The following is a 16,441-nucleotide window of genomic DNA, read 5'->3' on the forward strand; positions in this document are numbered from 1 at the left end:
AATAATACACGCAAATCCCCCTCCACCCTCTCACTCGCTTCTCGCACCTATCTCTCTGTCCCTCTCCTCCCCCTCTCTGTCTGTTCGTAGCCTCCTGCCCCACCTCTTCATCTCCTCTTGGCCTCTTTCTCCCTATCCATCTCTTCCTGCCCCTTCTCCCTATCTAACTCCTCCTCCTCCTAACCTCTCTTTGTCCATCACCCTTCGCCCCCTTCTATATCCACCAACCCCTCCCCCTCTCTCCCTGTCCATTGGCTCTGATCCTGTCTCTCTGTTCATCACATTCTTTTCCCAGTTGTGCCCATCCACATGTGTAGCCCTGCAACACAGGTTGATAATGCAGACTGACAGTATTCCCACAACACACCTATTGTGGATGGCAGCATTTATGTCAGGGGCTTGAAAATCATTTTTTGCTCCTGGTAATAGAACGTCATGCAAGGCAGATCGATAAATTAGACCAATACTTTTACAATACAACGTGCCTGTTATGCAAGGCAGCCTACATGTCGATGACTGGAAAAACAATGTACTTCCGCTGACATCTGTCCTGCAGAGTAGGTCGATAAGGCATACAGATACTGTTCCCATACAACATGCTTGCTATACAGAGCAGTCTATGCAGCAGAGGCTGAAAGAAAAACTTTTTTTCCAGCATCTCCACTCTTACTGGAGCTAGGACATTATAAACCCCACAAGCTGAAATCGAACCAGGGTTTAGGAGGAGATCTCGACACGCACTCTCTCTTCCAGCTCTCACACCCACTTACCTTTCCACCTGCCGACTACCCCTCTCCCTCCTCTTCATGCCTCCTAGACATCCCTCTCCTCTCCACTCTCTCTGTCCATCTACTCCCCTGCACACCTTCTCTCTTTCCATCTCTCCTTACCATACTCTCTCTGCCTGTCTCCTCAACGCTTTCTACCCATCTCCTTCTTCACATTCTCTCTATGTCTTCTCACACCACCTCTCTCTCTGTCCACTTCCTCCTCCCCCTCTCCGTCAGTCCATCTCCTCATACCCCATTTCTGTATCTCCATTCCTCCTTCCCACTGTCACTGCTTCTCCTCACCCCCCCCCACTATAATCATTGACCCCCCCCATCTCTCACCTGCCCTTTTCTATCTCCTCCTCTCACTGCCTATCTTAACCTGCCCCCCTCTCCCTATCCATTTCAACCTGCTCCCTCCTCTGTCCCATTTTTCTACATTTACCTGTTTATCTCGTCCTGCTCCTATATCCCTATCTATCTACTCTCGCCCCCTCTGCATAAGCACCTCCTCCCTCCTCTCTCTTTGCCCACCTCTACCTTCCCCCATCTCTCCCTGCTTTCTATTCCTGCCGCTCTCTGTCTATTACCTCATCCTCTACCTATGCTCATCCCATCTGGATCCCTCCTCTCTCTGCCCTTCCCCCCATATCCTATTCACCCTCTGCTGTCTTGCTCTCTCTGTCTATCCCCTCCTCGCCCTCTATCTTCATCCACCTATGTTCATCTCCACTTCCTCACTCACATTGCTCATTTTCTCCTTCCCTCACTATCTGCCCATCTACTCCTCCCCCTCTCTGTCCATCTCTTCTTCATCTCCTCTCTGCCCATCTCCTGCTACCCTTCTCCCCCTCCATCTCCTCCTCCATCACTCTTCTCATCTCCTCCCATCCCTCTCCTTATCCATCTCTCCTGCCCTTCTCTCTCTTTCCTTCCCCACATCCCTCCAACTGAAACTTCCCACAGTCGTACCACCCTGCAGATGTAGCCCCTGCAAAACAGGGTGATAATGCAAGCTGATACTACTCCCACATAAGACGCCTCTCATGCAGAACAGCCTACTCAGTAGGGTCTGAAACGGTTTTTTCCTTCAATCTCACCAAGCGAGATGGTGCAGTGGTTAGGACACTGGGCTCACATTCGGGAAGACGACCTTCAAACCAGAGTCTGGCCACGCTGATTTAGGTTATCTGTGATTTCCCTAAATCGCTTCAGGTAAATGCCAGGATGGCTCCTTTGAAAGGGAACAGCCTATTTCCTTCCCCACCCTCCCATAATACGAGCTTCTGCTCCACCTCTAATGACCTGGCTGTCAACAGGGCGTTAAACATTAATCTCCTACTCCTCCCGCTTGCATCACCACTCCCACTACACTAGGAAGCTCTAACCCCGACAGTGCTGATACTCCTGAAGTGTGCAGTTTGTGTGCCAAATCCAAATATGGCTGAAATCGATTAAGGAGGAGATCCCAGACATATGCATGTACATGCTGTTTGATATATATATATATATATATATATATATATATATATATATATATATATATATTGGAAAATTTCGGACTGCCAACGCTTTGTGCATGACCAAGGCGTTGGCAGTCTAAAATTTTCCAATTTCTGTTAGTTCTGAAGAAAGGAATGCGTAAATCAAAAGGTTTCCGAACTGTAAGTATAGTGCGCATATTTTAACTTGGTTGATTTTAAATGGGGATGCACCTTGTGGGCGAAGTAAGTGTAGCTGGCGGGATGAGTCGTCCAGAGGAAAGACATTCGATACCAAGTGTCCACCCTCAGTGCGGAGTTGTAGGAAGCAACTGCAATGTACTAAGAATTGCTTCTTCTTTCTATTAAAAAAACGATTGTTAAAAATAAGCATTCTCAAATGTTGTATTGACTCATTAGTTCGTGGTTTAATGAAACACCTACAAAAACTAAATATCATTCCACTTTAAAGTTAAAATTTTTCAAATAAAATTGCTTTTTTTCTAAAGTTTATTCAGGCGCTATTGTGGTCGGGGGGGGGGGGGGGGAGGTGGGGTTAGTACCTAATGTCTGGTTGCACTCAGAAGTAATGTCTCAGAAATACTGGCAACCACTCATATATGGGTTGTGTGAATATTGCCCAAGCCAGCACGCCTTCCAGATATTCCATCCAAAGAAAATATCACTCATAAATTACAGAGAGATTGTATCGCCAGCAGTGACCAACAACAGAATGAAGATATCTGGTACAGAATGACGTATACTATCTGTCATCCAAGCTCAGTTCTACTGAATGCCCAGCTGTGTTACAGTCGTTGTTGCTGCCAGAGGTGGCAGCTCAGCGTACCGAATTTCGCTCCGTATATACACTCAGATCACCTACAGATTTGTTCACATTATTTCCACTATATTGTACGTACGCGAGAAACAGAATTTCTTTATTTTCTACCCTTTCTGCTGTTGCGCTTATAACGACAAGTGGTATACATTCACGCGTTGTCATTAAGAGAAGAACGGTATCCACCACTGACCCGCAGACGAATGACGACGTCTCTAAACGACAACTTTTTATGCTTGTGTTTAGTAGGCAATGCCAGTTACGAGCACTTAGGGCCAGATGCCGACTGATGTCGCTACCATGTTAGTTCCGTACGTGACCCTTCTAACTTCCCAAAAGAAGAACAAATAAATTTACCCACCCATATTTCCATATACATTAAATTCGTACGTCACGCATGCTATAAGATTCAAATATACAGGAAAATCTCCGAAACAAACTGTCAAACAACACTGTACACGACAGTTTCAGGTTCGTTTGCCCCACTCCTGACAGCTGTAAACTCATTGTGAATTCCAGGTCAACAGTTAACCGTAGAGTCATCGACAATGTCTCGAGCATCGACACTGCTTCAAATAATCGTATAGAAACCTATGCATACAAATTACTTACTAGAAGAAATGTGGATCTAAAAGACAGGACAAAGCACTGAGCGATTCCCTAAAATCCCTCTTCTGGTCGTTTGTTGACTCAAGTGCACCTCCTCACAACTACACGGAATTCCATAAATTTCTGTTTTTCCAGCAGTTTGCAAGCATCCTTGGCCACTTTTACGTGATCTTCCCTATGCATTTGTAGATTACCGCAATGTTCCCTTTTTTTTTTTTTTTCAAAATGTTTCCTATGCGGTCAGTGAATTCCTTAACGAAAGGTAGGAAAACTTTCGATTTCACAGGCGCTTGTGCATTGCTATGATTTCTGCCCGGCGGTCTTAACGCTCTCTTTACCTCAGCAGACGAATAACCATTATTGAGCAATACATTCGTGAGATGTTTTAATTGCACCTCAAACAGCTGTAGTTTGCAGATGTTCCTTGCTCTGTTCACCAACGTTTTTATAATGCCCCGTTTTTGTTGTGGGTGGTGGTTCGAACCCCGGTGTAGGTAACGGACTGTGTCTGTCGGTTTACATTTAACTGTATGGCCTAAACAACCATCTTCATCTTAAAATGTAGTAGATCAAAGAAATCTTTAGTCTCCCTTCTCCTCCAACGTAAATCAATTCTTCGGATTAACCACGTTGAAATGCTGATGAAAACGACGTAGTTTCTCTCTGTCATGCCTCCACAAAACATACGTTTTATCTAAGTGGAGGAACCAAAGTTCGGTTTATAACATTTCAGCAATTACAATAAGAAAGAGGAGGGCATTAAAATGGAATAATATTTGGATCCTGTTGGTGAAGAAGATGTGTACCAGATGCGTACAAAACGTTGTGTTTTAATGTGAAATCCCTTCAACGACGTGTAATGTCTCTTGCAGCGGTCTCTCCGCGATATTTTCAGAAATTTTATAAATTATATAACTCAGTACCTATCTGGAAATATCTTTTCTTATCTTACTGATCCCTAAGCTTTAATATACGATGATTATCAATGCAAAGTAGTTTCAAGCCCTATTATTCATTGGAGCGTGCATTTACTCCATGGAATAGCTTCTCTGCTATCTATGTTTTCTCTTATGAAAAGAAGGATTGAGATCTTGCCGATTAGCCGCGAAAGAACGAAGATGTATATGTATGTACTGTTGATCTAGTCGCCATCTTGATGAGATGCTGTATGAGAAGGAATTTAATACATGAACTAAACTAAAGTAAGTGTGTTCGCGTATTATTTAACTGATTATTATTGACAGTGTCTGCTTACTACGCTGTGTTGCACGGGATCAGTGGGGAACGTCTGATTTACACTGGACGAACCTGCCGTTTCGTACGCTCAAGATATCCAGTTTATTACTTTCAATAAATGGACTAACACGGTCTTACCAGCAGATCTCCGGTCTTCCCCATGTGATCACCGAAAGTTAATAATTATTACAAATGTTTTCAGGAGATCGACTGACAATTTTCGTCGCACCGAAACTTCGAAATTGCTTCACTGCCTTATGGAATGTAAGTTAAGCTCAATTTAATCAGGATAGAACAGTATTGAACTGTGTGAATGTGATAAGCCTGCTTTGTGAATGAAAATTCCCTTAATGTACGCATGTTTTTTACTATCCTGATCAGTGAAGATAAATCAGGTCGGTGTGAGAGAGGCTTTTAAATTTCAGATTCCACAAAAAAATATTAAAGACGATATAATAGCCCAGAAAGTTTTATTAATGGCGATATTTCCCCTTGTGAAATTTCACATTTTTCAATCAGAATGCACAGCGTTCCACCTCCGTCTCGTCTCCTCTGGTCAGAGCCTAGTTACAAACGAAAGAGCTAATTTCAATGACGCTCCATCTCGACTGTGGTCAAAATTAACCGAATGCTCTGAATTATTCATTATATCCCTTCCTCCTCTCTCTATATCTCTCTCTCCCTTTCTTCCATCTCTCCTCCAGTCAGAAGCTAGTATTAAAATACAAGAGCCGATTAAAAAGTAGCTCCATCTGGGCTTTCTCAGAAGTATGCATAGTATTTATCAAAAAATGTGTCAAAGTATCTGAATTGCCTGAAGTACTGAAAATGTGCTCTGAAAAATGTTTGTATTATTGGCCTCGGTTCATGAACTGGTCACAGTTCTATCATTAAATTTCGTATGAAGCTATACACGATTCACTACGGAGTATTAGATCGAGCATGCAACATATTTTCTATAAATAAACAAAAACCAACATTTCCTCATAAAATATAAATAACCCATTACGAATACTATTCGTAGACCTTGAAGGCGCGAAATAAGATCAACTGTTGTTTTATGTTCCAGTCGCTTACTCTCTATAACAGATGTCTCCACTGTTAAAGAGCAAAAATAATCAGCCTCTGTACCACAACAGTTGCTCGCACTAATCAACAGATGTCTGCACTGGTAAAAACGTTGAAAATTCCATGTACGGTTCACACTTATTTTAAGACACAACAGGGACTTAAATTATTTTCCATATCTATGGTACTAGTCCAATATCACAATGTTCTAAAATGTCTACAAAATACGAGGGCAATACAAAAAGTGTGGTGTTTATCTCTTTAATCACAGTGTATACATCAAGTTATTTACACACATATCCATCTATAAAACATGATTGTGTACTCCAAAGTATGCACATTCGAGGGTTGGATTCCCTCTCTTCTTCATCGAAGAGTTTCACTGCCTGGGCTACTCTCAGGGTGCGCCTTCGTCGTGGAAGATCCCTGCCGTGTCGTCTGCTTGCCGCCGCCGCCGCCGCCGCCGCCGCCACCGCCGCCGCCGCCTGCTGATCGCCGCCGCCGCCGTCGCCGCCTGCCGGGGCTCGCCACCGCCGCCGCCGCCGGTGCCCGCCGCCGCCGCCGCCATCCGGTGCCCGCCGCCGCTGCCATCCGGTGCCGCCTGGTCGCCGCCATCGCCGCCGTCCTGACCCTGGTCTACGGCCGTCTTCGTCTCCATCCGTCTTCGTCTTTGTCTGTCCCCAGTTTCTGTCCTCTCCTCTTCGTTCTGTTCGTTCTTGTTTCTCTCTCCCGTCATGTCCGCCCCCACCACCACTGTCACTACTACCACCACCGCCATTGTCTATACCTCCCCTTCCGCCGCCTCCACCACTATAACTTGGTGTGCCCAACCCCACCCCCCTCCTTCCCTTCCACCTCTCCTCACTCTCCCTTCACCCTCTATCTTTGTCGCCCCCTCTCCCGCTTCTTCCTCCCGCTCCTCTCGTTCTGATCCCTTCCCCCCACTCCCCCAGCCTGTCACTGCAGCTCCGGCTCGGGTGGTGGCCCGTCGGGCCACTGCCCACGCCCAGCTCTCCCCGTCACCTTCGCCATCACTGCCGCCACTGCCACCGTCATTGTCATCGTCGCCGTCGCCTTCGCCTTCACCGTCACCGTCACCATCTCCGGCGCCGACTCCGGCCCCGGGACCTGCCCCTCCCCGCCACATTCCCGTTGTTCCCATCCCCCACACCTCCTCCACCGCCGTCAAGCGCCCCGGTGGCACTCCTGCTTCCTCTGCTTCCAAAAAGGCTGCGCCTCGTCCTCCTTCCCCCACCCATGATGCCATGGAAGTCTCCCCGCCTGTCCCTGCCCCCTCATCCTCCTCCTCTCCCCCTTCCTCCTACTGCTACATCCTCTCCCGTCCTGATCCCTCTCTCCTTGAAGCCCGGAACCTCACCCTCTTCCTTCGCCAGCATTGTCCTGGTGCCCCCATCTCCCTCCTCACTCCTCGCCGAGATTCCCTCTCCCGTCCTGATCCCTCTCTCCTTGAAGCCCGGAACCTCACCCTCTTCCTTCGCCAGCATTGTCCTGGTGCCCCCATCTCCCTCCTCACTCCTCGCCGAGATTCGGTCCTCATCTCCTCCCCCAGCCCAACCCTCCACACCTACCTCCTTTCCCGCGTCCCTGTCACCCACTTTGGCCCTCATGCCTCTCTCACCCCTGCTCCTTCACCACCTCCCTCCCGCCAACCCCAACCTCCGCGTCGCCCGCCAACTCTCACCGCCGTGATCACTCGGCTTAGTCCAGTGATCACGGAGGAGGAGGTGTTGGCGGAGCTCCAGGCGCATCCCCATTTGGAGGTGCGTGCGGTTCGCCGCATACATAACGCTGCCGGCCCCACCCGCCTTATGCGGGTTTTTTCTGAGCACGCCCCCTCCATTGACCGTCTCCTGAAGGAGGGTGCCCTCCTTTTTAACCAGCGGTACAAGGTCGACCCCTCCCGTTCCCCTCCTCAATCCCTGCGCTGCCAGAGGTGTCTACGCTATAACGCGCACCCCACAGCTGAGTGCCGCAAGGCCCCCACCTGCCCGCATTGTCGGCAAGCGCACTTCCTCAGGCAGTGCCCCAACCTCCAATCCCCTCCTTCCTGCAATACCTGCAATCTCCCCCATCCCACCTACTCCCAAAAGTGTAAAGCCCGACCCCCTCCAACCACTCCTGAACTCACCGTCCCTGTCCGTCCCCTGGACGCCCCCACCCCTCCTGGCAATTCCCTTCGTCCCCCCCCCCCACCGCTGAGGACATCATCAGGTTCCTTACCATCGTCCTCCAGAATGTTCATCCCTTTCAGCGCCCACACACCCTCCAACAGATCTCCCTTGCCGCCCGTTCCATATTCCAACTCAAGATGTACGCCACCTACTCCAACAACCAGGCCCATTTCACCTTCTCCCGCCTCGACACCCTCGTCTAAATCCCTATCATGGCGCGACAGCAACGTATCCTTTTCAACAACATCCGCTCCCTACCCGCCAACAGGAACCTCTTCCTGCACACCCTTGCCACCCACCGCGTGGATGCCTTCCTCCTTAATGAAACCTTCCTCCAACCCCACCACACCATTCACACTTCGCCCTACCTCCTCCACCGCTCCGATAATCCCCTCCCGATTGCGCGTGGCGGAGTTGCCATTGGTCACCACTGCCAGATCCCCGTTCGGCTCCAACCTCTCCTTCCCGACCCCACCGAACACCTGATCCTTAGTCTCTTCTTCCCCGGCCTTACCGTTACCTGCGCCACCATCTATGTCCGCCCCAACGCTCCTATTCCCTTCGACTTCCTCTCCCACGTCGATCGTACCTTTTCCTCCTACGTGATCGCCGCCGACCTCAACATCCATAGTCGTTCCGCTGCCCAGTTACGGCGATGGCATCGGTTCCTCTCCACCCTTCAAGGTGACCTCGTCCCCATCCCCCGGCATACCCGTCCTGAATCCAACTCCACTCCTGATGTTATCCTCTCCTCCCCCAACCTCCTTGGCCGCATAACGGTGGATGTCCTGGAGCCTATTGGTAGCGACCATCTCCCTGTCCTCCTCACCGTTTCAGACGGTCGTCGCCCTCACCCCGACCCTCGTACTGACCCTCCCCCTAAGTATGTCCACGACTATTCCCGAGCCGACTGGAATGCCTACCGGGATACCCTTTCCACCCAGGTCGATAGCCACCCTCTCACCTACCACCACCCTGACGATGTCACCCATGCCGCCTCCTTTCTCCAGCAGACCTTGTCTGAGGCCGTGGAGGCCCACGTTCCTACTGTCGCCATCCACCCCCACCGTCCTACCTTACCCCCACAGGCCGTTCTCCTCCTCCATGAATCCCGTCGTCTCTACCGTGCCTTCCTCCGCACGCGTGACCCGGACACACTACGACGCCACCGGCAACTCCAGCGACACGTTCGTAATTTGCTCGCGGCTAAGAAACGCCGGGACTGGCGACAGACATGCACCCGTTTAAATGCCACCCTCCCAATCAACTCGTCCAAGTTCTGGTCGGCCTTCCGTCGCCTTACCGGAACTATACCCTCCCCCTACTATCCTCTTCTCCACGATGATCACCCCTTCCCTGACACCCTTAGTAAGGCCAATCACTTTGCCTCCTACCTCTCCGATGTCTTCTCCATCCCCGACGATCCCCAGTTCGATTACTCCCTCTTCCCGGATATCCGCGATCGAACTGACCCCTCTGTCCCTCCCCTCGCTCCTGGTTTCCAGTACTTGGACAACATTACACACACGGAACTCAATGCCCCTATCACTACACAGGATCTCATTGATACACTCCACACAAAACGCAACACCGCTCCTGGTCACGATCGTGCCACCTACCGTCACCTTTGTGAAGCTCCTGTCTCTTTCCTCTCCACCCTGGCCAGGCTCTACAATGTAGTCCTGTCCACCGGTTACTACCCCGACCTGTGGAAAACCTCCCGTATCCTCATGTTCCTTAAACCTGGCAAACCGCCGTCCGCCGTCTCCTCCTACTGTCCCATCAGCCTTACCTCGGTCTTCAGCAAGGTCCTGGAATCTATCCTCACCCGCCGCATCCACCAGCATCTCCGCCAGCACCGCCTCCTTCCCGTCACCCAGTGTGGCTTTCGGCCATCCTTCTCTTCCGACGATCTTCTCCTTCACCTCACTCATCTCCTTTCCGAACAGCTTAATTCCCGTCGCTCCGCAATCTTCCTCTCCCTTGACCTCGAACGCGCTTATGACCGCGTCTGGCATTCCGGTCTCCTCTTCAAGATCCAAACCTTTGCCCTTCCCATTAACTACGTCCGTCTGATCGGTTCCTTTCTCTCCCGCCGTCCTTCCTATGTCACCATCCATAACACAGATTCCTACACCTTTTTCCCCTCCGCCGGTGTGCCCCAAGGCTCCGTCCTCTCCCCCCTTCTGTACCTTTTGTACACGGCGGACATGCCGCCGCCGTCGCCCCCCATCCACCTCCTCCAGTTTGCCGATGACACCGCCTTCCTCGCCCTTGCCCCCACCCTGCAACGCTCCCAACGCCTTCTCCAATCCCATCTTGACCGATTCACCGCTTGGTGTAACCAGTGGTTGCTCAAGATCAATCCTTCGAAAACCCAGGCGATCATTGTAGACAAAACCACCCCTTCCTTCCGCCTCCTTGATTTCTATCTCACCGTCTATGGCCGTCCCATCGCCCTCACTCCCACCCTTAAGTACCTTGGCGTCACCATCGACCGTCGCCTCTCCTGGACTCCCCATCTCCATACAATCCAAGCCAAGGCACGTTCCCGACTCCGTCTCCTCAAGCTCCTTTCCGGCCGTACGTGGGGTCTGGACCCTTACACAATCCTCCACACCTATAAATCCCTCATCCGCCCTATCCTTTGTTATGCCCATCCAGCCTGGATCTCCGCCCCCCCTACCTTTTATAAATCCCTCCAAATCCTTGAACGCCATGCTCTCCGCCTCGCCTATCGCATCCGTCTCCCCTCCCCCACGCGGATCCTTCCCCCACCTCCTCCTTTTCCTTGAAAGGATACGGCTCCTGTACACCTCCCGTAAACTCGATCCTCCTCACCCGCTCGTCTCCCCAATCCTCTCCCATCCCCGCCCGCTGCCGCGCCTGTATTCCCACGTCCCGCCCGGTCTCCATCTCTCCACTCTCCTTACTCTCTCCCAAGGTGGCTTCCGCCAGCTCCCCCTCCCTGATGATGTCCTCCTCCCCTCCATCTACCCCTCCTATCAACTTTGACCCTGCCCCACCACCCACTTCCGGTGTCCTTTCCTTTAGGCACCCTCCCTCCCTCCCTTCTCTTCCCTTCCCTCCCCTTCTCTTTCCTTTTCCCCCGTCCCCTCCCTCCACCACTCTTCCCCCCCCTTTTCTCCCCTGCCCGTAGCATCTCTGCTCTCTCCTCTCCCTCTCCCACTCCCCTTCCTCTTCCTCCTCTCTTGGCAGGTCCCCGGACTCGCACACGCATGGTGAACATTCGCGCGCCGGAGATCATCGCCGTCAGTGTCTAGTGTGTGTGCTTCGTTTTTGTGTTTCGTGCAGTTCCAACTCCACTGTTCACATGTGCCGTCGCAGCTCTCCGTGTTTTGTGCGCCGTGTCAACAAGTGTTAGTGTTTTTTCGTCCAACGTGAACGGCTTCTTGTTTTTTTTGTTTTTTTGTAACTACTTTCTTTGCCCGCCATTTTTTGTATTTCCTGTGTCACCTATCTCATATCATTGTACCCCATACGGCTGAAGAGCGGCGTATTAAGCTGCTGCCAGCCCGCCTTGTATGAGGTGCTGAAAATTACAATAAAGGAAAAAAAAAAAAAAATCCGAAGTATGTTTCACTAAACGACGCCCTATACTCAGCCCCAACATCTGAATCTGGGGCGTCAGAGTCCCGTGGGCCCAAGCTACCAAGTATCTCGGGGTTTGGATAAGAAACTTTTCTTCCACCGCCACGCAGAACACATCACCCATAAAGGGTTAAAGTTGACACAGGCCTTGTACACGCACTTCTTCAGCCGAGAGCAGAAATTAGGTACCAAGCTCCGGCTGTATCACTCCATTGTCCTATACTCAGTAACATATGGTTCCTCTGCGTGGGCCACGATTAGTATGTCCCGGGTGTTGACGCTCCAGCGCCTACAGAATAAAGTTCTCAGGTGGAGTCTTCACGACCCCCGGCTCACCAGGATAGTCACTCCGCATGAGGAGACACATACGGCCCTTCTCAAGACGACCTTTCGCCGTAAGGCTCGCCAACTATACAGTAAAGTGGACGTCTTCCGTGAGACGGTCGCAGGACTACAAACCATCGGCACCACAGTACCACGGCGCTGGCACCGACACCCCGTTTTGCCCACCATCCTCGAGGATCCGGATTCGGGCTATGACAGACGATATGCCCAATACGACCACGTTTTTCTGTCCGTTTCGTCCACTCACTAGCAGTGGTTTGTTCTCGTCCAGCCACTTTTTTCCTTCACCATAGATTTGGCGCATTACTGCACCCCTCCTCTCTACATCCACCGTCGGAGGGTGGCACTAAACTTAAAGTTCCAACGCCACACCTTATGGTCGGCTGTTATTCAGCCGTTGCTTTGAGTCTCTCCTCACTTGTCCACCGAGACAGTTGGACCGTATCTGAACCGGTGACACGGCCACACACAAAAAAAAGAAAAATCCAAAGTATGTGTGGGGACGGGAGAGTCAAGATAAAGTGTCATTAGAAAAATGTAATCGATAACAATTGTTGCAACTGATTGGGACGTTTTTGAGGTTAATTTCAAAACGCCACAAGGCTCAAATTAATTATTTTACCTCTCATATATTGCTTATCAAATCCCAATATACTCTAAAATGCATCGGCGATGCAAGAAACTGTAATGTTATCTTCACAAAAATATCGAAATAAGTGAAGTGTATTCAATCTGATAGTATGTTCTGTCATCATCCAACGCTCTTGTTTTTTTAAATTCTTTTTATAGGCAGATTATAAGGGTAACAAAGATAATGCATCACACTAAGAAATTCAACAGTGACAAGTACTACAGTAACTGGTACTGCAATTGGATCTATGGCTCGTTAAAAAACTTGTAATCAACCATACCAACATCTAATGAAGATACCACCACACGCACAATGCGATTTTTAGTGAAGCAATGACGGAAGAATGTGTTCAATTTTAGAAAAGAATAAAGTTTTTTATTACGATACATCATTTAACTGCAGAATGACAGGGATTCCTTACACACACAGTCTTGAGAGACGACCAAGGACCGTAACAGTGGGAGATGTAACATCTCCAAAGACAGTGACAAAGTCGATATCCCGGAACAAATTAAAATTATTTATCATTTATGACATTACATGTTAGACTTCTCACACTTTACATCGCATCTAAACTGTCTGTATTATTTCCTAAAATACTCGAGGAATAGCTTGCATATTGGCACTACTGATAAAAACTGTTAGATCAAACGCAGCACTCATAGGAGATACACAAGTGCTTCATACGTAAACCTGCCAGTATAAAAAAAAGAACGACATTCTTTTTTACAAGAGAGCTTTATTTTTCACACCTTCTGCTTAAAAAAAAAAAAAAAAAAAAAAAAAAAACAATGTTTTCATCGTCTTTATCTCTCTTCTTTCCGAATAGTTCTCCCAACATCTGAGAAGCTCGTCTGATGGGAAGCTGAAGTACGCGTTTCCAGAACCACATCTGTCTCTCTTCTGCCAAAATCTGAAGATATATTTTATATCCAAAGTTAGTCACAGCTGGACTGCGGCCTGAAATTGAGAATAATGTCTCATTAATATTTCTGTTAAGTAATGGTGCAGGACTACATAAATATTGTTATTTTTCGTTTCTCCTCACTGAATCTGATGGGAGATTGAAGTTCTCACGTCTTCTTCTCCTCTGACAAAACCTTATGAGACTTTTTGTACCCAACATTACGCAAAGCTGGATTAGGGTCTGACATTGAGAAAAAACTATCTCTGTTAAATAATGGTGAGAGACACTATACACATTACTTTTTTACAGTTTTACTCACCGAGTCTGATGGGAAGTTGATTCTTTAAACAGATTGTAGATTCAGATGTTTTGACACTGTCTGAACATTTCCTTCCAAAGCTCTAGTCCGATTCATTTCTTCTGCTTAATCTGGTTCGCAGTGCCTTAAAACGTATTTTAAAAATTTCAGCAGACTTTCTAATCCTTAAACCTTCACCAGCAGCTTTTTTTGCTAGGTCCAGACCTTTTGCAGTCCATTTTCTACGATTCAGAAACACAAAGATCAACACCACTTAATCAATACTGGTCAATGAACAATGACAGTCAGTGATAAATGATGGTAAGCGACTATTGTTGGTTAGTGATCGAAGACAGTTAGTGATCAACAATTATCAGTGATCAATTATGGTCAGGGATCAGCGATGGTCCGTGTCCAAAGATGGTCAATAATCAGTGATGGTTAGTGATCAAAGATGGTCAGCGATGTGTGTTGGTCAGTGATACATGTGATCAGTTATCAACGGCAAGAACAATTACGTGATACAATGTAGGTCTTACCTTGTTGCTGTGTAATCAGTAGTATGATGTAATCAGTTGTGATCTGTGTTAACTCTGTTACTCACTAGACATCAACTGACAAGATAACTGACAAGATAACTCACACCGCTCCTCTTCCAAGTTTTCTGTAACAAACTTGCCTGTATGTGAGGAAATTGAATACATTGATTTAGAAAACTTTCTCCTCACGTAGCATGTACTTTAGATAACGTATGCAATTTCTGAGCAAAACTGACTGTTGGTTGGCTCTGTGTTGCGCATGTGAACAGTGTCGTGAAATGAAACTAAAAACTTCATGAAATTTAAAATTTGCAATAAATAAAACGAATGTAATTTAATGCCAAAGGTAACTAATTGCGTGATCGGTGAAAACTATATAACTAAATTCCAGTATCGAATCCTAACTACACACTATTTTCACAAAAACGCAAGATGAGGTCTGCCCTGAAAAAAAATTGACTTACCTCATGTTCAGAATGCTGTTTTTTGTGTCTGGAACATTGACGTGCTCGAAAACGAATACAAATCAGCAGATGCAGCAGCTAAAGATAAATAACCTATTCTAATTTTTTTGTCAGAAGCAGTCTGCTGCTTCGTGTGCGTACGGTGCAATGGATACACGATAAAAATTCAAAACTTTACTGTAAATCATGGAGGTGGGCTTTACTTTAAAGAAAATCGCTTTTGAGAAATGAAAGTCAGATTATTGAGAAAAAGACACCACAACATAAGAAGACTAACAGTTCTCTCATTACAAAAATTATAAACATCAAAATTTCTCCAAAATCTTCTCCATAAGTATAAGGAACAATAAAGTATTATATATGTTTTCACCTCCATAATATAGTATTCTAGATAGCTTGTCCCATATTCACTGAAAATAAATCATCTTCTTTGAAAAACTCAACTGCATGCTATAGTGCCTCAAATAAGAATGCCCCAGTGCTGCCCTACTGACTGACAGACGAGTCAAAGATCTTAATCACTACTCGTACAGTGCTCTCATTCATCTCTCTACCAGTATAGTAAAAGTGAATTATTTACAATAACAGAAAGCAAATGGAAATCTTACACTTTTAAATACAGAAAACCACTGCACTTGGCCAACAGTATTTCCCAAACACAATAATAGTATTTCTCTCACAACACGCTATGGTTAAATTTTAATAGAGCACACCACCTCTAAGGGCTTGCTGGAGGTAGGGCAAGGCCACAAGGGCATACATGCTTTGGTGAAGATAGGACGTTCCAGAGGAGACTCCCTTCCCATCAGCATTGGCTGACTTAATTGCGAGTACTATTACATACAATACGATCATATACATACCTGCTTCACCATAACCTTCTCTCTGATTTATACATCACAGTAAACTTCCAGACCATAATATAGTGCAGGGGAAATACAGTTATCCCTCCAACTATTGATTTGTCAAGTTTCAACTTGCTCTTGCTTGTCGGAACAAGTCTCAAACCAGCTTAGTCATTGTCATTATCCGACTTGCTGACGTCTGTGCATATGCATTAATACAGTCTCCAAGCATGCTATATTCCGCAGTGGAAATGCTTATCTGTAACTGATTATAAAATATTGCATTCATCTCCCTGTTGAGCAGTACAGCACAAATCAGATCATATTCAGAGTAAAGACACTTGGACTGTCCAAATTTTATCAGTAAACTGTAGAAGAATTCGTAAAAAAATTTATCACTCTCAAATTATTTTCGGACCCGAGGGCTAGATGTGCCCCCTAATAAAAAGCTCTAAAATATTTAGCGAGTTATGGAACGTGTACTTGGAATACCAGTTTAGACGCCTTAGGACGTGAGTGTTCACTGCAGTCGGCAAAAATATTGTATCTAACGAGGTCTATTTTGAACGTGACTATGATGTTATCTGCATGTGTGTAACAGGTCAA

This window comes from Schistocerca americana, chromosome 2 (genome assembly GCF_021461395.2).
Source record: "Schistocerca americana isolate TAMUIC-IGC-003095 chromosome 2, iqSchAmer2.1, whole genome shotgun sequence".
In the NCBI taxonomy this organism is placed as follows: domain Eukaryota; kingdom Metazoa; phylum Arthropoda; class Insecta; order Orthoptera; family Acrididae; genus Schistocerca; species Schistocerca americana.